This window comes from Squalius cephalus, assembly GCF_949319135.1.
Source record: "Squalius cephalus genome assembly, chromosome: 9".
Lineage (NCBI taxonomy): Eukaryota > Metazoa > Chordata > Actinopteri > Cypriniformes > Leuciscidae > Squalius > Squalius cephalus.
Genome location: NC_137130.1, coordinates 38596112 through 38622145, shown reverse-complemented (window position 1 = coordinate 38622145; position 26034 = coordinate 38596112).

Genomic DNA, 26034 nt, shown 5'->3' with positions numbered 1-26034 from the left:
CGACACCTTCATTATTTTTCCAAGGATGAGGTTTTCGTTTATGCACATGTGTTCAGGGTGATTTCAGTTGAATGCGTGGTAGAGTCATGCTTTGTTACTTAGCTATTGTTCCAAATTACTTCAACATATATATAAATAGGAGAATAGAGGTTTTTGACAATGACGATTATCAAATTACATGAAATCATCATAATATTTGCTCAGGTAGTTGTGGGGGGTTTCTCATCTCATCTCTTTTAGCCTGCAACATGATATAATTTGTTGAAGCCACACATAATGAATTCACCTATAGGTGTATAGCTTTTACATTTCCTGAATTAAGGATTCAAACTTGCTGCTAGTTTTTTTCAGGCCCAGTAGCACATTTACTGTCAAAGCTGTGGACCCTGGGTGTGGTAGAGTGACTGAGATTTTTTGGGTCTATAGATCTACCCTCATCAACTGTTCAGTCTGAAACCCACCCAGCTTCCTGATCTGTCCTCAATACATCAGCATATAAGTTGGCATCATGTATTTCCTTATATTCCTGATGCAATTTTTTTTGCAATCAGGAATTAAATGAACACAATAAGGAGAGTGAATCCTGGTTCTACTTGCTATACTTAAGACAAATCTCAACCTCATCGATGAAAATTCTTGAGTTGTATCATCAGTCAATCAGCCCACTCATAAATGTAATATTTTCTACTTCCAAACATATGTAAATTAGATCCTGTGTCTTTAGAATCATTTGGTGTTAAATTACTATTTTATCGGCACTGAGCACTCTTTGTTTTCAGTTTGCAGCTAACGGGGGTCCTGATCAATCATTTTCTGTTTAACTAAAATTACGATGTATGGTAATGCTTTTATTGATGTTATCTGGAAATGTTCAGCCAAATCCTGGGCCTACTAAATCTATGCATTGTTTACCCACTCCCTCAGATTTGAAAAGTAGAACAGGCCTTGGGTTTATACATTAAAATTTTGGTCCCTAAATTGGATATGATGAAGGGTAAATACAACAAACGCTGACATAGGGCCCTATCATACACCAGTCAGGCGCAGTTATAATTTTCACGTCCTGTGTCACATTGTTTGAATAGCAAATGTATTTGCGCCCATTTGTGCGTCCATGGGCATGCTGGTCTGAAACAAGGTGTGTTCAGGCGCATTGGTGGCGCGTTGCTATTTTGAAGAAACTGAAAGAGACTGTGCCATTGACCAACTGAATCCTGGTCTAAAGTCAATGGCGCAATTTATTATTATTTTAGAGCACGTTAGTAATATGCTCCTATAGACAGGTCCACAACGCGCATACACTCTGCTTATTACACAAAGGGACGCACATCAGCACACAAACATGCCAAATATTAAAAATAAAAGGATTACAATGTAAAAGATTATTATTGTGTACATAAAAATATGGTGGAATCCGCCTTGTCCCGTAGATGGTCTGCTTGCACACTATAACCTTGCGCACGAGCAGATCCGTCTGCGCTCTGGAGACGCGTTCAGTCTTTCCACTATCAAATTCCGCCATGTAAATAGCGAATATGCCATGGCGCGAGCGCAAGTGGCTTTTAAAGGGAATGGGAGATGAGACTCTGATTGCTTTATTTCACGTTACACCCAAAACACACCCCTTACTCATTAAGAGAATAGGGACAACCCTTTTAGACCATGCGCATTTTTCCCGTTGTTAAACTAGCAAACTATTTTACATTTTCCTGTTGGGTAAAGGAGGTGGAGTGGCCATTTATGTCAAATCTAAGTTTGTTAGCTCTGTAACTTTGTCAATTACTAGAGCTAAACACTTTGAGGTCTCAGCCATCTAAGTGGGTGTTTCAAAAGTCTCTAATATCACTGTGGTTGGCTGCTATAGATGCCCATCTGCCACAAAGGATGCTCTCAAAGACTTTTCAGATATTTTACATGAGTTAAATTAATAAATGAGTTCATCCTTATAGGTGTTTTAAATTGGGACTGACTCTCAGGGAGCTCAAATTGTTTTTTAAAAAAAATCATGACTTCTTAAACCTTGCGCAACTCATAAATGCACAAACCAGGCCAGATCCTAAAGTGCAAAATAAATTTACCTTACTTGATTTAATTATAACAAATACTGCTCTCAACTTTACTTCAACTGGCATATTCTGCAATGATGTCAGCGATGACTGTGTCATTGCTTGTGTCAGGAATGCAAAAGTCCCTAAGGTAAAACCCTGTTTTATTTTTAAAAGATATTTTTGAGTAGCAGGATTTCTTGCATGATTTATACTACAGTGATCTTAGTAGAGTAACTCTAATACAGGATGTTGAACTGGCATGGGAATATTTTCAATCATTTTTTCTGTCCATCTCTAGTAAACATGCTCCCATTAAGAAGTTCAGGATCAGGGGTAGGGACAATCCTTGGTTTTAAGACAGTCTTTCAGAGTTAATTCATTTAAGAAATAAATCATGGGCACAAACCAGATTTTCAAACGCCTCTGCTGATTGGTCTACATTTAAAACAGATCTACAGATTAGAAAGTCTAAATCAGAGTTTTATTTAAATTCAGTCACAGAGAATTTAAATAACACCTCAAAATTCAATTCAATCTCTGTCAGGGACTCATGTAGCCTCTAGCCTTCCTGTATACATTCAGGCTGACATATATAAAATAGGATAAAGCTGCTATGATTAACCAATTTAATAAACACTTTATTCATTCTGGGTCTGTATTTGACAGTTTAAATGCAGATACAACTGTCCCATGTTCTGTGGTTACATCAGTGATTGGAAATCTGGATGTGTTTGTTTTTTAACATGCTTCAGTATAACTTTGTAAAGCCATTGACCAAAAAAAAAACAAAAAATCTGTATGCCCAGATAACCTAGATCCTTATTTTTTAAAGGTGGCAGCGGATGTTATTGCAGAGCCAGTTACTTATATTTTTAACATGAGTCTTTTGTCGAATTCTATACCTAAAATTTGGAAAGCTGCTTATTATTTTTAATTTTCCCATTAATTAAAGGTGGTGATCCCTCAGACCTGAAGAACTACCGTCCTGCTTAAGATCCTTGAATCTCAGGTAAATATACAGTTAAAACAGTTTTATTTGATATTAATATTTTTAATCTTGTTTTAGAACTGGTCAAAGTACCATTACTGCTGCTACAGTGGTGATAAACAACCTTATCACCTCTATCCAAGGCATTTGATTCAGTGGACCATGAATTGCTGCTGAACAAACTTAGCAGTGTTTGTTTCAGACCAGGGACCAGCAATTATTTGGCAGATTGGACTCAGTGTGTTCATATGGAGGATCACAAATCTGATTTCCTTGATATATCTAAAGGGGTCCCCCAGGGTTCCACTTTGGGAATTGGATTTTGTTTTCTATTTATAAAAATGATTTGGATGCTATTATTTATACACTTGCTCCATCCATTTAACAGGCGGTTAACAGCAAGAGCTTCAGACTGCATTTTAGTCATTGCAAAGTGCTCTGGTGAGCTTAAAATTGATTTTAAATTCACAGAAAACAAAGTTGTTGTTTTTTTGTTTGTTTTTTAAAGCTCACAAGTGCATTTTTACATCTGGTGGTTAAACTTTTGAAAGGGTATCCTCTTGCAAGTACTTGAGCGTTTGGATAGACGAGAAACTTTCATTCAATATGCATATTGCTAAACTAATCGGGAAGCTGAATAAGTGAAGATTGGCTTTTATTTTAGAAATAAATCGAATTTTACTTTTAACGCCAAAAAATTGTCTGTGATTGAATATGGAGACATTATACATGCATGCAGCCTCCTCCATCTTAACGAGCCTTGATTCAGTGTACCATCCTTCATTATGCTTTATTACAAATGCATAATCATGTACTCATCATTGCATTCTTGAGTGGTTGGACATCACTAACCATACGTAGAAAACAGCACTGGTACATTTTTATGGTAACACTTTACAATAATAGTACATGAATAATCATGTACTAATACCTGAATTAATAATTACTTTACTATGAACTAATGATGAGTTAAGACATGTATTAATGAGGTACTAACCTTAATTACGACATGAGTATCATGAATTCCTACATGAATATACCATCTTAACTACGCGTTAGTACATGCTTGTTAATTAATGTATTAATTAACATTTCGAGGTAAAGTAAATCAAACATGCTCTAGATCAGAAGAAAGATGTACTAAAAGGGCACAATGTTAAATTGTTCATAAATTTAACACCATCAATTGTCACATACATCAGTGAATGACACAAGATGTCTTGAAATATTTATATTAAACCTACTCATTGAACACACATTCCGTTTTAAGTGATTCCACTGCTGCCTTCAAGTGTAAAATACCTACTACACTAGCATATTCATTAAACAGATGCAATTTTCAAAATTAAAATCAGTGTTAGCACAGATGATGGTTATTTTCTGGATTTGTTTACTGTCTTTATATCATAATGCAGTCGGATGTTAGTCTTGTTTGCTGGCTCTTCTTTGGGGCCACTATTGCCCCTTCAAAATTTGTCCACTTTTTTCCTACCGTTCAGTTCCTTCTCCATCTAAATTCAGGCACAGCACCTCTGCTCTTCCACTTCTTTACAAACCACCGACAAGCACCAAATGATATCTGATTTAGAAGAGCTGAATATGTATAAAACATGTGTAATTGATACATTTTTGAAGATTTACTCTTGGAGGGCCAAGACAAGAAATTACATGATACATTAACAAATCATGAATTCATGTTACTTTCCAAGTAATTAATGATGAGTTAGTAATGATGTGCCCCCCCAAGTAAAGTCATGACATTATGATACATTAACAAGTCATGAATTCATGTTACTTTTACTTCATGGCGGGGCACATTATTACTAACTCATCATTAATTACTTGGAAAGTAACATGAATTCATGACTTGTTAATGTATCATAATGTCATGACTTTACTTGGGGGGGCACATCATTACTAACTCATCATTAATTACTTGGAAAATCCAAGAGTAAATCTTCAAAAATGTATCAATTACACATGTTTTATACATATTCAGCTCTTCTAAATCAGATATCATTTGGTGCTTGTCGGTGGTTTGTAAAGAAGTGGAAGAGCAGAGGTGCTGTGCCTGAATTTAGATGGAGAAGGAACTGAACGGTAGGAAAAAAGTGGACAAATTTTGAAGGGGCAATAGTGGCCCCAAAGAAGAGCCAGCAAACAAGACTAACATCCGACTGTATTATGATATAAAGACAGTAAACAAATCCAGAAAATAACCATCATCTGTGCTAACACTGATTTTAATTTTGAAAATTGCATCTGTTTAATGAATATGCTAGTGTAGTAGGTATTTTACACTTGAAGGCAGCAGTGGAATCACTTAAAACGGAATGTGTGTTCAATGAGTAGGTTTAATATAAATATTTCAAGACATCTTGTGTCATTCACTGATGTATGTGACAATTGATGGTGTTAAATTTATGAACAATTTAACATTGTGCCCTTTTAGTACATCTTTCTTCTGATCTAGAGCATGTTTGATTTACTTTACCTCGAAATGTTAATTAATACATTAATTAACAAGCATGTACTAACGCGTAGTTAAGATGGTATATTCATGTAGGAATTCATGATACTCATGTCGTAATTAAGGTTAGTACCTCATTAATACATGTCTTAACTCATCATTAGTTCATAGTAAAGTAATTATTAATTCAGGTATTAGTACATGATTATTCATGTACTATTATTGTAAAGTGTTACCATTTTTATTTATAAAGCAATGCTATAGGTAAACTTCCAGCTTATCTCTGTAAACTTATTTGTCTTAGTTCCAAGTGTTTGGTTTTTAATGTACCTCGAGTTATTGCATAACTGGGGAAAACTGCATTTTCCTACCATGGAATAATTTGCAAAAAGATCTGAAACTAGAAAAATTTGTGTCTATTGGTTAATTTAAAGGCATCATAAAGAGAGTGGTAATGGAGGCTTGTGATTGTTTTTGTTGAGAGGATACTATGTTCTAATATTTCTGTTATATTCTCTGTAATATTTTGACACTGACAAATGCTATTTGACCGCTGAGGCAAGATCAGAAGTTTGGTTATCGGCGTTGTGCACTATCCTTGCAGCACCAAAGTAGAGTTAATATGAGGCAATTATTTCACAACCTTTACCATATAGGTACAACGGGGCTAAAGGTGCACCGGGGTAAAAGGTGCATTTGACTTTATTCTTTTTTAAACCACTAGATGGCACAAAAATTCAGCTCTGCACTTTTCTTACACTGAACAAAATTATAAACGCAACACTTTTGTTTTTGTCCCCATTTTTCATGAGCTGAACTCAAAGATCTAAGACTTTTTCTATGTACACAAAAGGCCTATTTCTCTCAAATATTGTTCACAAATCTGTCTAAATCTGTGTTAGTGAGCACTTCTCCTTTGCCGAGATAATCCATCCACCTCACAGGTGTGGCATATCAAGATGCTGATTAGACAGCATGATTATTGCACAGGTGTGCCTTAGGCTGGATAATGTGCAGTTTTATCACACAGCATAATGCCACAGATGTCGCAAGTTTTGAGGGAGTGTGCAATTGGCATGCTGACTGCAGGAATAGCCACCAGAGCTGTTGCCCGTGAATTGAATGTTCATTTCTCTACCATCCCATACACAAAAGAAATATATGTAAATATATTTTATAGTGTCAAAAAATATGTGGCATATATTCCAAATACATTGACGTTGTCCACTTATATTTATCATTTTGAAATATATTCTGAAATATAACAAAAATATATGATGTTATGTGTGAAATATATTTACATTTATAACATGTAATGTAAAATATATGACAAAATATATGGTCATAAAATGTTTAGCTTGCTAAAGAAGGGTCGAAAATGTATTTTGATCATAGTAATTCCTCTACCTTTTCCCCTATACACAACAGTAGGCTACCATATTTCACTACTGTATTATGACACACAGCTATAATAAATACTGTACTTACATTTAAAAGACTGCAATGTAAAATGACAGATAGTTGCTTTCCTATAGGACTATTAGGCCATATTAGGTGGCACGTACCTCACACTAAGTGCAATTATTAGATTTATTGTTGTTTTATTGACATCTTTCCTGAAGTCATTTAAATATTGAAAATATGCACAATATTTATGATGCAAGTATAGCAGTGTCACTCCAACAGTGAAGTGCACTTAAACAATAGATAGAACTCAGTGTCTAACACTGCATACACACACTATTAAATATCTGTATTCAATTCTGTAAAAATAGGGAAAAAAAACTCTGCATTCTGTGTTATTTCCCACATAAAATTGTAATTTTAGGCCAATAAAGTTAGCAAAGGGGCAGCCGTGGCCTACTGGTTAAGTCTTTGGGCTTATAATCGAAGGATTGCCGGTTTGATCCCCGACCAGTAGGAAAAATGTGGGCGGGGGAAGTAGAGCACTGCTCTCCCATGCCCACATCCACAGCTGAAGTGGTCTATCTAAAAAATAAATTGAAAATGTGCAGTTTGTTTGTGAAAATGTTGACTTTTTACATTTCAAAATATATTTACATATATTTAACTAAAATATATTTATTGGGCCAATTTCAAATATTTGCATATATTCCAAAAATATATTCTGAAAATATATTTCAAATACATTTCTTTTGTGTATGGGATAAGCCGTCTCCAAAGGCATTTCAGAGAATTTGGCAGTACATCCAACCAGCCTCACAACCGCAGACCACGTGTAACCACAGCAGCCCAGGACCTCCACATCCAGCATCTTCACCTCCAAGATCGTCTGAGACCAGCCACCCGGACAGCTGCTGCAACAATCGGTTTGCATAACCAAAGAATTTCTGCACAAACTGTCAGAAACCGTCTCAGGGAAGCTCATCTGCATGCTCGTCGTCCTCATCGGGGTCTCGACCTGACTGCAGTTCGTCGTCGTAACTGACTTGAGTGGGCAAAAGCTCACATTCGATGGCGTCTGGCACTTTGGGGAGGTGTTCTCTTCACGGATGAATCCCGGTTTTCACTGTACAGGGCAGATGGCAGACAGCGTGTATGGCGTCGTGTGGGTGAGCGGTTTGCTGATGTCAACGTTGTGGATCGAGTGGCCCATGGTGGGGTTATGGTATGGACAGGCGTATGTTATGGACAACGAACACGGGTGCATTTTATTGATGGCATTTTGAATGCACAGAGATACCGTGACGAGATCCTAAAACCCTTTGTTGTGCCATTCATCCACGACCATCACCTCATGTTGCAGTATGATAATGGACGGCCCCATGTTGCAAGGATCTGTACACAATTCCTGGAAGCTGAAAACATCCCAGTTCTTGCATTGCCAGCATACATGTCATGCCAATATGCCAATGCCAATATCCAGCAACTTCGCACAGCCATTGAAGAGGAGTGGACCAACAATCTGATCAAATCTATGTAAGGAGATGTGTTGCACTGTGTGAGGCAAATGGTGGTCACACCAGATACTGACTGGTTATCGGACCCCCGAAAAATTTGGCTGATCCTTGAAGCTGATCCTTTGGCTGATCATTTGTTTGTTTCCTGATCACCTGCCACCCATCAGCGCACCAATCATTGCACTACATAAGCACACACACATCAGCCTCAGTCTTTGTCTGTCCTCTCCTCCTGTCTTCAGCGTTCCTTTCCCTCCTCTCCTCTCCTCTCCTCTCCAGCGTTCCTTTCCCTCCTCTCCTCTCCTCTCCTCTCCTCTCCTCTCCTCTCCTCTCCTCTCCTCTCCAGCGTTCCTTTCCCTCCTCTCCTCTCCTCTCCTCTCCTCTCCTCTCCTCTCCAGCGTTCCTTTCCCTCCTCTCCTCTCCTCTCCTCTCCTCTCCTCTCCTCTCCTCTCCTCTCCTCTCCTCTCCAGCGTTCCTTTCCCTCCTCTCCTCTCCTCTCCTCTCCTCTCCAGCGTTCCTTTTCCTCCTTTCCCTGCCTCTGTGTACATCCCATATCACCGTGGATCTCACCTGTCACCGGCAACTGAGGTGTGTGCTATCCATATTTCTGCCCATCCTTCCCGTCTTTTTCACTGGCTCTATGAAAGACAGAAATAGACGTTCATATTCATCCTAGATCACCGGTTTCCATGGCATTGCCATCCTCTATATTCACCTGTCTGCATTGCTCAGTGTTGTTTAAATAAACCCGTTGTTCACTTACATCTGTTCTCTCTGAGTCTGTATTGTCACAGTTGGGTGTCTACCTTAGAGATAATCACCATATTTAAGATGAAACTATGTAAAAAATATATTTATAATAAAATATAATTTATTTGTTACTACTGTAAAGCTTTATTGAATTATTATGGGATCTCATTCAATGCTTTCAGAATCTTTCCTTTTTTTAAATAATTTTGTTTCTGTATTTTTAAAATAAACAATTTAATGACAGTATATTTATTGAACAAAAAAAAAATATTTTGTCAAAATAAACAGAATTTTTTTAACAAGTATTAACTGAGACATTATTAAAAACATTGTTTTAGCTAAAGTATTTGTATCAATAATGTATGTTTTTGTCCAATGCTGGTTTTACCCCGTGTGTCTGTGGGGTAGAAGAATAAGTATGATGTTGTTGGTGATGATAAAACAACAAATTTACAAATTGCTGTCGGGCGAAAACCTCGTATTTAATCAAACACTGTCATTGAAGTTATCGCTATGGTCAGACACTTGTACTTGTCATTATAATATTAACATTTTATGAAAATCAAGCTCTGAAGCTTCTGAAGGTTTTCCTAACCACGTCAAGACATCCTTTTATGCAGAAGACTTTTTGAAGGTATTCAGTGTTTTTCCTTATTTAAAATAAGGTATTTTCACCAAATATCCTGTGTTGGAATTGATTTGTTAAAGGGGGGGTGAAATGCTATTTCATGCATACTGAGTTTTTTACACTGTTAAAGAGTTGGATTCCCAAGCTAAACATGGACAAAGTTTCAAAAATTAAATTGTACGTTTGATGGAGTATTTCTGTACCAAAAATACTCCTTCCGGTTTGTCACAAGTTTCGGAAAGTTTTTTTCGAGTATGGGTCTGTGTGACGTCAGATGCGGCGGAATTTCCTTATATGGGTCCTAAGGGCACTTCTCCCGGAAGGGCGCGGGCGCACCTGTAGACCAGAGAGAGAGAGCGAAAGCAGTAACTCATCTAGCGCTGTGCTCGGCTGCAGTCACAGGGCTTTTTTTGTTCCCTGCATTTCGACGATGATTGTTTTATAAACAAGGCCCAGTTCGACGCCGGATATAGCAGTCCCAACGATAAAGGTTCACGGTCGTGCGTTGGAACCGCAGGCAGTGAGTAAAACTCATAGACAAACTTCTTCAAATGTCTAAGTGTTGTTAGCTATCGGCACGTAAGCTCCGCCCACACGGCACGCCTCCAGCCGCTCGCTTTTTTCCGGAAAGACTCGGTACAGCCTATCTTTCTTTTATAAATATAATGAAACTAAAGACTTTTTGGAGATTTGAAGGATGCAATAATACTCTATAGGTACTCAAGATTAACATGAGATTGACTGAAACTGAGTGTCTAAACGGATAACGTCTCGCCTGAGACTCTACATGTTGGGGAAGAGATGGTGAGCTGAGACTGTTGATTGAGCCTCTGGTGTCATAAGGGGATACTCGTCCGAGCATTGGGAGGTTTCCGGTGTTTTGAGAAGAGTTAACCTGTGCTGCGGTTTCGTCCAAAAGCTGATCAATGTTTCTACTACGCCAAACCCTGTTAGTTCCCACTCGTACAGTGTAAGTGAGAGATCCAGTCTTAGACAATACTGTACCGGTTTGCTACTTTGGGTGTGATTGTCTATAATCTCTAGCAAGCACATTTTGGCCAACTTGCAGAGTTCTGAGTGCTGACAGTTTCAGATTTTGGTTACACTGCTTGGTTTGCACATTTCGGCGTAAGTCAGTTTTAAAAATAATAATTTGTTACATTTATATAGCACTTTTCTGGAAACTCAAAGCGCTTTACAATGTAATGTAAATGCAGTAGTTTAATGTAGTACTGACACTAAAACTCTGTAAACTTTTTTTTTTTCTCACACAGAAATTTTCATTTTGGGTGAATTAATCACAAAACATTGTCACTATCCACGACATATTGATGCATTTTTGTATTGTGACACAATATATATTTTTATACACCTAATATATTTAATTTTTCGATCTTTTATTTTTGCTGCTATGCATTTTGTAGTGCCAGAGGGTATTGCATGATTTCCAATGAACACAGTTTCAGGCTCCCCTCTCTGCTGAATTGTCAAGTATGTGATCAGCATTTTTTTAACTGTGTTATTAGTCATTTCATTAACTATTATCCCGTCGTATCTGCTGTTGGTGATACGCTCATCCACAGTGCTATTTATGGTCATTGCTATAGCCTCCTCCATCTGACTGACAGTCTCGTGGTGGGTGTACGTGTGTGCATTGTTCAGGTTTGGACACCCAGCAGACTGTAAGAGGTGTATTAGGTTAGGATAAATGTGGCTCGGGGTGTTTGTATGTGCCATATGCAACACAACCTTGAACTGTTTAATGCCTCATTACAGGCAGCCTGTGATTGTTCGACATTCTTGACCATTGCCACGCTCTTGTTGAGCACCCGTGAAGCTTTGATGTGACTATCGCTACTTTTGGGATCATTTAAAGCTGATTTCTGCATCGTCATGCAGCCTCGGACAAATCCGTTACTCATGTTAGCTTTTCTACAGATGTCGCAGAACATTTTGCCACCTTTCCTCCTCACCCATGTGAACGCAGTACTCCCTTCCTGACCTCCTTACTGCCAGTTGGTTCCCCCGTAACATCAGCTCCTCTTTTTTCACCTTTTTTAACACGATCACAACTATTTGGCCTTTGGAACAAACTTTTCACACTCAGCTGCCGTGACATTTTTGCAACTGTATGCAGCGGTGACCCTACAGGGTTAAACCTTTTTCCAAAGGACATCCTGGGATTCAGGGGCGGCGTTAGGGGTGGGCTAAGGGGGCTGGAGCCCTGAATGTTTTCAGTAAAGCCCCGAATGTTTTTATTACTATACCATCAATGAGTTTCCATGCCCAATAAAGTAATTTATATTAGAATTTAAATAAATAAACAAATAAATAAATATCTCTCGACTCTCACGTCTACAGTGTCTGTCAATTTACGCGTTGTCATTCACACCCGACAAAAACCACCCACTGAGTCTAGTGCTTCTGACTGACATGTAAACTGGCCAACCATCGATGAGCGTCTGTACGATCCAGCCAATGAAATTAGATCTTTTGGAGCCAGGTGGTTTGTTGGCGTGTAGTATTTTACTAGATCAATTTATTTGAAAAAAAAAAATGGATATTTCAAAATTCTTCAAAAAAAAGGAAGTAAAACACCCCCAGCCAACACTTGAACGCCAAGATACAACAGCTTCAGGTATCTGTAACTTTTAATCATAGTATTATATTTCTTAATCGGTTTTAAATTGTGTCTGATTTAACGTTACATTTTGAACATCTAACAGTTAATGGTTGCGCAGCACAGTCTTTAGGACACACACACACACAGAGCGGTTATAATGTTTGGTTAGCACGGTCTTTGGCAGACTTTTCGTGTCAGGGCAACAATTCAATAAACAAGATAATAAAAAAAAACATATTTCGCAAAGGAAATGGTTCCAAACAAAGCATGTTGTTGTGCTCTGCAGCAACACACAGCGGTGTTTACTGAATAAATTTGCGTGAGTAAATGATTCACTGACCCATTCATAAAAACAGTTGCTTACTTTTTTTCTGAATGAATCATCTGTTTCGAACGAATCAATTGATTAAATGACTGACCGACTCACTCATTAAGGCAGTGGCTTGCCGCCACCTAGTGGCAAAGTACCATTCTAATTTTTTTCATCATTTCATATTTCTGTATTCCAAATTTTATATTTGATACATTAGCCTCATAAGATTATTTATGCAATTTGTAAGTGCTGTGTAAGTGCTCCTTCAAAAATATAAGTGTATAGAGCCCTGCGTTTATAATTATACTTGGCTTTAAGTGTTTGTGTGTGTATTATGTGTGTGAGTGTATAAAGTAAGAATAAGGTAGCCTGTAAAATGTAATATGTGCAGGAAGAATGGGTGAAGGTTTTTTTTTTTATTATTATTATAGATTCTTTATTCACCTTTTTTTTTATGAGGCTAAGGTTAATCTGCTAGACTGAATAACTTGAATCTGTTTACTGTAATGCATAAACACAGAGATAAGGTCCATTGACCGGTATATGTTTGTATAGTAAAAGTATGTCAGTGCACTGCTTAATATTTACTTCTTATCCCTGTTCTACCAGGACGAGTGTAGCCAGTCAGGCTTGATTGGAAAAGAAAAGAAAACTGAGAGACAGAGACAAAAAAAAAAGTGAGATAGAGACACAACCTCAGCATGTGTCAGGATACAAGGGATAAACTTTAAACATTTTATTTAAACATTTTTTTTTTTTTTTTTTTTTTTTTTTTTGTATATTTTAAACAAGGTAAATCTTTCTGACTTATTAAAATAAAAAGTCACATACATGGATTTTTTCTGGGCTAAGCCCCAGATCTCCACTCACCCTAGAACCGCCCCTGCTGGGATTATTTATGACCACAGATAGTCAGGACCACAGTTTAAAGAAAAAGTTCACTTAAAAATTTAAATTCTGTCATCATTCATACCCCATTGACTTCCATAGTAGAAAAAAAATACTAAAGAAGTCAATGGGGTCCATCAACTGTTTGGTTACTGACATTCTTCAAAATATCTTCTGTTGTGTTCAGCAGAAGAAGCTCATACAGGGTTGAAACAACTTGAGGGTGAGTAAATGATGACAGAATTTTTATTTTTAAGTGAACTATTCCTTTAAGCACGATTTTAAAAACGAGAGGCATATTTTGTCAAAACACTACACACAATTCACACATCCACACACACGGGTAGCAGAACACCTCAGATCTTTTGCAAAACGAAACACTTCATTCAACACTTTACGATAATTTTGACACTGTATGAAACATGCATGGTTCATACAATCATCCTCAGATTTGAAAAGAAGCATGATCACACTTGTGGCTTTACTTTAATTGTAGTTATAAGTTGTTATAACTTCTCATGCTTTTTGCTTTTTGCACATAATATTTTTTTATACATTTAAAAATTATATTCTTAATATTTTTATATGTTTGAGCTTATCTCCATATTAATTATTAATATTAATGAACAGTCTGAGTAATTCTGAGTCGAAATGTAAACTCAAGTGAGAGTTTTCTAAATATATCTTTTTAAATATATGTTGGTTATGTGTCTATTCAGAATAACTTATGAGGTTAATATCTGGTTGATAACTACTGCTTTATAGTGATAACAGTGATACAGGAAAAAGATTCAAGGATGCAAACAGTTCAATAAAAGACTCTAAAAGAACAGTGTCATTGTTCAGCTGAAGTCAGTTTAGTGTTGATCCATTGTAAAGATCATCAATTATTAATTTAGTTCATTTAATCTATAAAGCAGTTCTGCAGAAAACAGTGATGTCATCATCCAGCTCAGCTCAGTTTTCATCCAATATTGTCAGTGCAGTTAAATCAATAATATTGTAATGAGGACTTCAGCTGAATGGGATCTATGTGCGTTTTTTAAAACACAGCAAGTTCAGAGTACAGGCAGTGTGGATCGAGTAACCAGGGCGAACAACAATATCAGAGGCAGGGCAGTAAACGTGGTCATAACAGGCAGAGGATCAGGTAATCAGAGGTAATCAAAGGCGAAGTCAAACAAGAGCAAAACAACACAGGAAATGATGCTCAGAAATGTATCCGGGGCAAACAAGACTTCACAAAGAGTGAACTGAGGTTCTGAGTGATGAGGAACAGGTGGGCTCTTGGAAAATGTAGTCCAATGTTAACTCTTTCCCCGCCATTGACGAAAATTTTCGGCTTTCCGTTTTTTCACTGTTAAACGGTAGCAGCTTTGATTAGCTCGCCTTGATGGCTCCTGGTATTAAAGGGGTCATATAATGTCATTTTTGTACAAGCTAATATGATTCTTTAGGGTCTAAATTAAAAGTTTGTAATATACTTTAATTAAAAATTCTCATTAGTATTGTAAGAAAACACTCATTTTACCTGGTCAAAAACAGCTCTGTTTTCAGCACGCCGTTTCAGTGCATGTGCCTTTAAATGATAATGAGCTTTGCTCACCCCGCCCCTCTGTTCTGTGCGGACACCGTTTGTAACACAATAAAACAATAACCATAACGCGTCGTTCATTATAAACGTGGGATTATGAATTGACAGCTCGCTCACGAGGGCGCGAGGGCAGGGCTGTGTTGAAACGCTGCTGTCAATCAGCCATCGTGGAAGGGGCGTCGATTTTGTGACGTCACAATATCGAACAGCTTGATTTGAGACAGGAGGAAACATATAAGAAGATTTAAAAAAAACAACTGGATGGATTTTTATCATTTTATGATGGTTGTGTACAGGCACTGCCAACACACATTTCAGTACAATCAACTTGTAAAAGTGCATGTACCATTATATGACCCCTTTAATGGCATTGAAGGCGAGCTAATGAAAGGTGACGGTGAAGCCGTAGTCTGTCACATACACAAGTTTTGCCAAACAAATTTTGGGCCACTGGTGAGTTTCCTATGCTATGGACGAAATCCCTGTTGGTTACCATCTCAAAGAAAGGGGATACAATTAAATGCAAAAATCACCATATAATAGCCTCATCTGCCACTGAAGTAAGATCATCCTTGAGATCATCAGGAGCAGGATGAAGAACGATATTGAATCGCAAATGGCAGAGGAACAAGCCAGATTCAGACCAGGTAGAGGCACTATCGAACAGATTTTCTTACTCAGATTGATAGTAGAGAAGTACCTCGCTCTGCAAGACAAAGAGCTTTACTTGATCTTTATTGATTTCAAGAAAGCCTTTGATTGAGTGTGGCATCAAGTCCTTTGGAAAGTACTACACCACTATGGAATCCATCCCAAGCTGATCAGTCTGATTTAGAATACACAACGTGCTATAAGAGTCGGGAATGATGTGACAAATTAGTTCTAGCAAACAGTCGTCTGCATTTTGTCTCCAGATCTCTTCAACATCTATCTGGAACACTTTATGTGAGAGGCACTTGGTCTGGAGAGCCACGGAGTATGTGTAAACAGCAGAACAGTTAACAACTTGCGTTTTGCAGATGATATTGGTCTCTTGACACAATTACTTAGACGTGCTTTTGGACAAAGAGTCGACAATGTCAGCTCAAAGTATGGGCAAGAGATTGTATGACAAGTGACTATAAAACGGAGGGGATGCTACAAAGTACAAAATCTGAGCTAACAGTGAAAAATAGAAACTGGGACTAGGACTGTTGCTCAGAGGGAAGGAATTGCAGCACGTGGAAAGATTCAAGTATCTTTGGAATGACTCTGATTGCAAACTGTGAATGTAATAAAGACATCAGAATAAGAACAGCCACGGCCTTAAAGTTATGAGCGATCCGGACAATATCTGGAAATACAAAAACATCAAGAAATATAGCTAAAAGCAGCGATTGGGGGCCAAGCCCCTATGGCTACTAGACATCTAAGATCACTTGGTCACTACCATAAATTATGTTTAACCTGATCGTCAAAATTCACATTAGAAAGAATAGCCTTTGATTAGCATCCTATTTGATTGACATGCTAAGCTAACTAGCATATGGCAACAAATACAGGCAAGGTCACATTTGGAGACGAATATATCGGAATGGTAGAGAAAATCAAAAATCGGCTTAGTCATTTCTGTGCGTCTCGGCCCAAAGGTCAGTTTGAGTCGATTTTGGACAAAATTGGCCAAAATTTGTAGGAGGAGTAGCAGAAAAAGTGTTGTCATTTGCTTCAATATAGCGGACAGTCACAAGGAATCCATAGACATCAAGTTTAGGATTTTCTGACTACCTGTTCAAAAGTTATGAGCAAAAATAGCCTTTTTCCAGATCTCATGACCTGTAGGTGGTGTTGTTCCCAAATTTGGCATGGCCACTCAGATCATGGTTCCGATGAAGCGTACCAATTTTCGTTTTGATTGATCAAAGTTTGGCCGATAAACAGCCTCTGAACCAATTTTGGGTCGACCTCGTAAAGCTTGTGACATCATAACTTTTGAACAGAAATTAATAAACAAAAATCTGTTTAGTCATTTCTGTGCGGCTCAGTCTAAAGATCATCTGATCAGATTTTGGAAAAAAATCTTCTGTGTCGAACTCCCACCATAGCTGTCGTAGGCTGTGTGTAGCACGCGTACCCTTCTGCGTACCCTGACGTGCACCTCTCCAAAAATGTAACAACGCGTCATTTCTACGCGTACGCAAGCGCTGTGATTGGTCTGCTAGAACCCCTCCCTCGGGTTTCACATGCTCCCTCTGCATGTGTAATTGCGTGTCAATGCAGACAACGACTCAGAAGTTTAAATGAAAACCAACGTGTTGCCTACATCGTAGAGTCTCCAGCATCATCAGTGCTGGCAAGATACAGTGTTGGACAACAAGTTCTACTGAGAATTGCGCAAGATAGAGACAGATGCCGTTTAGCGTCGACTCGTGCGAGAGCCTACGTTGAAGTGTAATAAACTGTATGGAGATATGGCATAGAAGAAGAAGACGGTAGGGGGTGCTATTACACATCCTCTGAAAGAGAACTGAATCTGATCAAATCCGAGCGGCAACCTTCCAGTCTCTCTTTTGAAGCCAACACGGAAGTGAATTAAACTGCAATTCATCGACTGGCCTCTAGAGACAGGCTCCAAAAGGGAGTCAATTCCACATATCTCCTCATGTTAAAATGCCCAATTTTACAGCAGAAAAAAATATGTTTACAGCCTGGAACAAAAATTGGGTTTGGTATATATAGCTAATATTGCCCTTCATGGCTACTCTGAGGGGGGTGAATTTTTTTATAACTCATCCATTTAAATTATATTAAGCCTTAAAGTTCTGCATAATTAAGGGCGTGGCCACTTGAGTGACAGGTGGATTGTCTTCTGTCTGTTAGCGTCACGTCACCTCAGCTTATTCAAGCTGCAGAACTTGGCATCTCTGCCGTGTTTCTGCTTTTTTTGGGATAATTTCATACAATTTAGTAAACGCATTATACCTTCGCCCACGTCGTTGGACTCCGTCATCGTCGAGAATCGACAGAACAGAACTGAACTGACATGTATGCGCATGAATCACTGTCTCACACACACACACACTCTCAGATCAATACTGTAAGTTACTGCATAATACATTTTCAACTAGCAGAATAATACAGCATTACGACACACAAAGTCTCAGTTTTAGCTATATCTTTTAACTATTATAGTATTTCTAAGGGCAAAAACATGAACTTTAACTATTGGCTTTACATCATCAAGTCAGCTGTCACTTTAGCGCGAGGCTCTGTGCGGTCGCACACTTGGCACAGCACTTGCAACGGTACTGCCAGTAGCATATAGCATTAGCTCCTTAGCCTGAGCTAACTCAATCTCGTCGAGCTAGGCGGGCATGGTTTCAGCATCCAGGCCCCTCAGCTTTATCCACGTCCCGCCTCTTTGCCAATTTTCTGTTATCCGGGAGTGATGCGCTGTCAAGATGGCGACGACCGGCTCCGCCCACATTAGGCTTCAAAAATCAAATGCATATGTAAAATAACACAATCATCAACATTAAACAGTATTTAAATCAAAACTGCCTAATGTTACTGAATGAAATGTTGACCCAGGACGAGCAACAGGACTTTGAAGCTTTGTTTTTTTTTTTTTTTTTTTTTTTAAAGCAGAGGCACTTCTCTTTCTTTTGATATATTGTATGTGTCACGGATACATCCGTGTCACATACATCACGGATACATCCATACGTCAGCGCCAGCTCTCTACACTCCGCCCACCCGATCTGCATCCCCGGAATACTAATCACCTGCACCTGTCTTCACCACCTGTCATCAATCTCCTGCCACTTCCCTCACTCCTTATATTCACCACCAGTTCCCTCAGTCCTTCGTCAGGTCTCGTTGATACCTACTCAACATTCTGACTCTCTCATGCAAATACCAAGACTCAACTTACCTTCTTCAGCTACTTACCTGCCGTCAGCCTGTTCTCCGACTCCCCCGTCTTCATCTGCTATCCTGCTTCCGATCGTCAAAACTCATCCAGTCATCTTCAACCTGAAACTAGTGATGGCCAGATCGAGGCCTCGTGAAGCAATGAAACAGTTGAACCAAATGTGCCATATTGTTTCGAGGCTTCGAATCAATCCGACACCCGTCTCAACGGTGACACCTAGTGGTCACTTGCAGGTGTTGATCTGAAACAACCTTGACAAGCCATTAAAAAAATGTGTTGTTTTTTTATTATTGTATTTTTCTAATATGTGAAGCTTGTAACCTATAGGCTCCTCACTGTGCATAATGTTATTTTGGTCCTTCAAAATGAATATTAATAAAAGAAATCAAGCCACAATGTCTCACTTTTTTAGAGATATTAATTCAAAAATATTAATTTCTCTGCTGTGGAAGGACTTAGCCTACTTCTTTTTTTACAGATAATTTCTCCAGCCTTTGAAAAAATCCTCTCACAAGGGACACTTGTTGCTGGCATACAAAGATATTTTTTAGCTAGGACATACAAATGAGGAAAGATTACTGCTCTCTCTTTCCAGTAAGTTAGTGGATCATGAGTTCTGGGCAAATACGCATCGTTGATGTATTTTTTCACTTCCACTGTGGCATTAGCTGTAGCATTGTGTGTCTCATATGTAGACCTATAAAATGTATATTCACACAATATTATATTATATTATATTATATTATATTATATTATATTCACATTGAAGCTATTTTTAACATGATTGGCAGTTGTGATTGGGACATTAGTAGGGCATAGGGCTATGGACTTTTTAAACAGTGTCCCAAAAATTTGTAATTATATTTCAATTATAATTATATTTCAAACAGTGCATTGCTTAGATGGCCCAGCAGTGTCAGTTGCAGGCCTTGGGTAATGATACCATCCTCTGCACCCTGCACAATGGCAGGATGAGTGCTCCTCAAATGGCGCATCATGGATGATGTATTGTTGCAGTAGGCTAGCTGGCGATCACAATACACACATCTCACTTTATTTGGGGTTTCTAAACAGAAATACTCCCACACCACAGATGTACGGCATCTCTTCTGGGGAGCCTCCATTTGATCTATCTATCCAAATCTATCTATCCAAATCTATCTATCTGTATCTATCTATATGAATCTATCTATGTATCTAGATATGTATCTATAATCTATCTATGTATCTAGATATGTACCTAGATATAATCTATGTATCTATATGTATCTACCTATAATCTATCTAGATATTTATATATGTAGCCTATCTATAATCTATCTGTATCTATCTATTAATCTAGCTGTCTATATTTATATTTAGGCTATGTATTAATGTGTCACTATATACTCTAGCCGCGTTTCCACCGCAGGAACTTTCCCCAGGAACTAGGAACTTTGGGCTGGTACTCGATGTGTTTACACCGCAGGAACCAGGGTCTAAATGAAGTTCCGGGTAAATATTTGCCCCTCCGATAGTCCCTGCTCACGAGGTAGTACTTTTTCAAAGTTCAGGAACTTTCAGGGGTGGGACTTGTGCGCTGCACAAGCTGATTGGTTGTGTTCACGCCGCATTTTGGTTGGATGACTCCACGCAGCATTTTCTTTATTTTTAACCTCCCTTTTAAAAAGTGGCTTCATGCAGTAAAGTTGTCTGTCTGCAAATATGGAATTTAATAAAAAAAACTGGGGGACTGGCGACGAGTTTCAGGCTTTATTATTTGGGTATTTGTGGAAGAGGAAACTTTCTGCGCGTTCGTCACAGCCATCTCACGGCCAATGTCCGCAATAGCTGATAACATACAATTTTATATCTAACGTTAGCATTACGAGCTCTGAACACGCTTTATCAGTGCTCGTCTCTTTTCTGCCACAGCTTTTAATATTAAGTCATTATGTTTACACATTGTCATCTATTGCAAGGCAAACCATGTTACAAATTTACTATAACAGGATTGAAATAGCGCATTGAGGTTGGTAACAAACAACTATTTACAAGACTGTCACTATTTATGATTGATAGACGGGGTTCAGGCTTTTTTTAAGAGTATTTGCGCAAAAGGAAATTTTTGCGCGTTCGTCCCAGTCATCTCACAACGTACCTTGTCTAATTTTATACGCATACGAGCTTTCTGAACACGCTTTAGTATCAGTGCTCGTCTATTTTGTTATGTTAATTAGCCTACCTCGTTAGTAAACCAATAACTGCAGCACAGTTTGAATCTCCTCCATACTTATAAATGTGGCGCTCAAAACTGATTACTGTCCGTCGCAGACTGGGAGGAGCAGTTGCGCGCAGTTTACCTTCCCGGTACTTTAGACCGCGGTGTAAACGCAGAAAGCAACCGGTCTGGGGCAAAAAAGGTTCCTGGGAAAAAAGTTCCTGGGACAAATTGTTCCGGGTAATTTCGGTGGAAAAGCGGCTTCTGTCAGTCTCAAGCCTATCAGTCAATGTGTAGTGTAAATTTAAATGTAAGCCTAAATAGCCTAACTAATCAAATCTCACTATGTCACTATATAATCTAAAATCCGCTATCTCGAAATCAAACTCCCAAACAAAAACCCACGAGGTCAAGATTCGTTGATTTCACTTTTATACAGATGTGCGATTGTGTGGTCTGTTCCCGACCGTGTCAATCAAACGCTGATTCGGCGGACCACACCTGATGAAACACTTAGTGAAACACTTCGAGGCTTCGTTTGGTCATAGTCACGTGACATGGGTGTTTCGAATCACGCTTCGGATCAGTGTTTCGACACATCTGCGCTTCGGGATCTCGCAAAGCTTCGGAACGACTGTTTCGCGTCAGCCATCCTTACCTGAAACAGATAAGAGACTTTGTCAGATCCATCACATCAATAAACTCTGCAAGATTAATTCACTTCTCCTCAAACTCACCTGCCGTGAATGTTCCTTGTGTTAATAAACATCCTTGCAACTTACCTGTTTGTTCTGTGCTGATTTGTGACAGTATGCTCCAATACTCATACTACAAAATATTCTGGGGAAACCTTTGTTAAAATGATTTAAAAAAAAATGCTGTCGGTGGCTGCCAACTTTTTTTTTTTTTTTTTAAACGCTAGCAGGGAAAGAGTTAATACTCAGGTGAGTGAGACCTGCGGTAGCTGACTGTGGAATTATCACCAGCATTCGTGACAAATGTTGTTGAATATTAAGCACAGGTATATCTTATATTCCTTTAGTATTTTTCCATGACTGCCTTACAAGGAATTGTTTTACAAGTAGGATTATTTTTGCTTCCTCATTTTACTATGTAAGCTGTATGTAAATAGCCTATCCCATGTAAATAGAGACTGGTCAGGATTGGCTGAACTACAGAGCAAAGTTTGTTGTAAAGGTTAATTTTGTTTTTTAACAACTCTGTATCATGAAGATGCATAACTTTTTTTTTTTTTTTTAAGTAGGCATTTTTATTTCTGTTTTAGGTTTGCACCAGTTACTTTAAGTGTCTGGCTAAGTTAAAAATTAAGCTATTTTGAGTGAAAACTGATTTATTTGACAACTCATTTACTGAACTATGAGCGAAGGAGGAGTGTAAGTTTCATGTTCACTAAACAAGCTCTTTCTAGTGAACAGAAACCTAGAGTGGCTTTATCTGTCTCCTCCTGATCGCTGGAATACACTCTGCATCAGAGCACTGAAGGACCACTTAAGGTAGGAGAGAAAATGAAATGTTACGGTAAAACTTTATTTCGATAGTCCACTTTAGACATTCTACTAACTATAAGTAACTTTGCAACTACATGTCAACTAACTGTCTTTAGAGTATTAGTAGACTGTATGCTTAATATTTGCTAACACTTTATTTTGATAGTTCCCCAACAGATATTCTATTGACTATAAGTAACTTGGCAACTATAAGTTAACTTATTCTACTAACCCGAACCCTAACACCTAACCATAACCTAACAGTCTACAGATAGTCTACTACAGTCTACTAATACTCTAACGAGAGTTAGTTGACATGTAGTTGCAAAGTTACTTATAGTTAGTAGAATGTCTAAAGTGGACTATCGAAATAAAGTGGAACCAACGTGACTAATATAATACTAATGTAACATAACTTAACATAAAAACATTTTTAATTATAGACCTAAGTGTATATATATGTATCATACAAATCACATTTAGTTTTTTTTTTTTTTTTGCACTAAACTGAATGAGCTATTTCACATTTACATTTTACAGTTGTTCTTATTCTTTTGGAAATCATATCTCAATTATCTTTTTAAAGTATTTTAAAAAGATCTTTCAAAAAAAATAAAAAAATAAAAAAAAATAAATAAATAAATAAATAAATAAATAAATATATATATATATATATATATATATATATATATATATATATATATATATATATATATATATATATATATATATAGGGTGTCACGATTCTCCAAATCCTCGATTCGATTACATTTACGATTCTAAAGTCACGGTTCGATTCGATTCTCGATTTAAAAAAAAAAAAAAAAAAAAAAAAAAATCGAAAGCACAAGCTATGCCATTTTTAGACTTTTATGCAATATAATAATATCTGACCTTTGTTCGCAATGTACCACACACTACACTGTCAAATTTAAAACGTTTAACAACATAATGTAACAATAACTTATATCTTCAGTCAGTTGGAAACTTAAACAATATAACCTATTACCTATTATAGTCCCGGGGCTCCCTGGACTCCTCAGAGCAGTCACAGGCGAATAGCACGGCGTTTTAAATTGGGTTCCCACAGCGTTTGCAACACAGTACGAGAGAACGTTCTCGTAAGGGAACGTACTTGGTTACTTGCGTAACCTCGGTTCCCTTAGAGATAAGGGAACGAGTACTGTGCGTTGCCTTGCTATTTCGCTCATATCTGGTACTTCGCTTCAGTCGATTTAAACCTAAAGTCCTTTGGCGAGTTTTCTCTGAATTTATACACTTCAGCCGCGTCCAAATTGGCGCGCTCGAGGTTAGCACGGCGCCAAGCGCTCTCATTGAACCGCACGCCACTGCTAACTCGCCATAGGTTCGTGCAGTTGCCGCAGCACAGCCAATCAGCCTCGCTCAGACGAGCTATGATGCTCTCGCTGTGCAGCTGCAATGCGTTTTAAAAAAAGGCTTCAATATTCTCGAGAAAAGGAGTTTTACCTATTACAGGCAAGCCGAGGTGACGTGACATATGGGGCGTGGCAGCATCGACGATTCCATTTTTTGATTCGATAATCGAGATTGAGCATTAATTTCGATCGATTTCGTGACACCCTTAAAAAATATATATATATATATATATATATATATATATATATATATATATATATACATACACACTCACCTAAAGGATTATTAGGAACACCTGTTCAATTTCTCATTAATGCAATTATCTAATCAACCAATCACAATTTTGCAATTTTGAGCGTGGCATGGTTGTTGGTGCCAGACGGGCCGGTCTGAGTATTTCACAATCTGCTCAGTTACTGGGATTTTCACGCACAACCATTTCTAGGGTTTACAAAGAATGGTGTGAAAAGGGAAAAACATCCAGTATGCGGCATTCCTGTGGGCGAAAATGCCTTGTTGATGCTAGAGGTCAGAGGAGAATGGGCCGACTGATTCAAGCTGATAGAAGAGCAACTTTGACTAAAATAACCACTCGTTACAACCGAGGTATGCAGCAAAGCATTTGTGAAGCCACAACACGCACAACCTTGAGGCGGATGGGCTACAACAGCAGAAGACGCCACCGGGTACCACTCATCTCCACTACAAATAGGAAAAAGAGGCTACAATTTGCACGAGCTCACCAAAATTGGACAGTTGAAGACTGGAAAAATGTTGCCTGGTCTGATGAGTCTCGATTTCTGTTGAGACATTCAGATGGTAGAGTCAGAATTTGGCGTAAACAGAATGAGAACATGGATCCATCATGCCTTGTTACCACTGTGCAGGCTGCTGGTGGTGGTGTAATGGTGTGGGGGATGTTTTCTTGGCACACTTTAGGCCCCTTAGTGCCAATTGGGCATCGTTTAAATGCCACGGCCTACCTGAGCATTGTTTCTGACCATGTCCATCCCTTTATGACCACCATGTACCCATCCTCTGATGGCTACTTCCAGCAGGATAATGCACCATGTCACAAAGCTCGTATCATTTCAAATTGATTTCTTGAACATGACAATGAGTTCACTGTACTAAAATGGCCCCCACAGTCACCAGATCTCAACCCAATAGAGCATCTTTGGGATGTGGTGGAACAGGAGCTTCGTGCCCTGGATGTGCATCCCACAAATCTCCATCAACTACAAGATGCTATCCTATCAATATGGGCCAACATTTCTAAAGAATGCTTTCAGCACCTTGTTGAATCAATGCCACATAGAATTAAGGCAGTTCTGAAGGCGAAAGGGGGCCAAACACAGCATTAGTATGGTGTTCCTAATAATCCTTTAGGTGAGTGTATATATATATATATATATATATATATATATATATATATATATATATCTGCACATGAAATTTGATAAAGGGATGAAAATTGTCATTGTACATGTCGGGATGAAAATGACCATTTTCAGCCATTTTTGGTAATTTTCCAAAGAAACAAAGTTTTCAACCTATAAAACTTAAAGTGCCACCTATCGCACGTTATATGTTTGCATGCGTTTACATAATTTTATAAAATTCTAAAGTTTCATTTAGTATAGGGCCAGGCATTTGGGAACACTTGGTCACATTTTTTGGATGGCCCTCTTACACCCATCCAAATGCTAAATCTATAAATTTTTACAAATTATTTTATTTTATAATAATTATTGCTGTAGGAAGTTACAAGATTTATATTAAATCTATAGTTGAC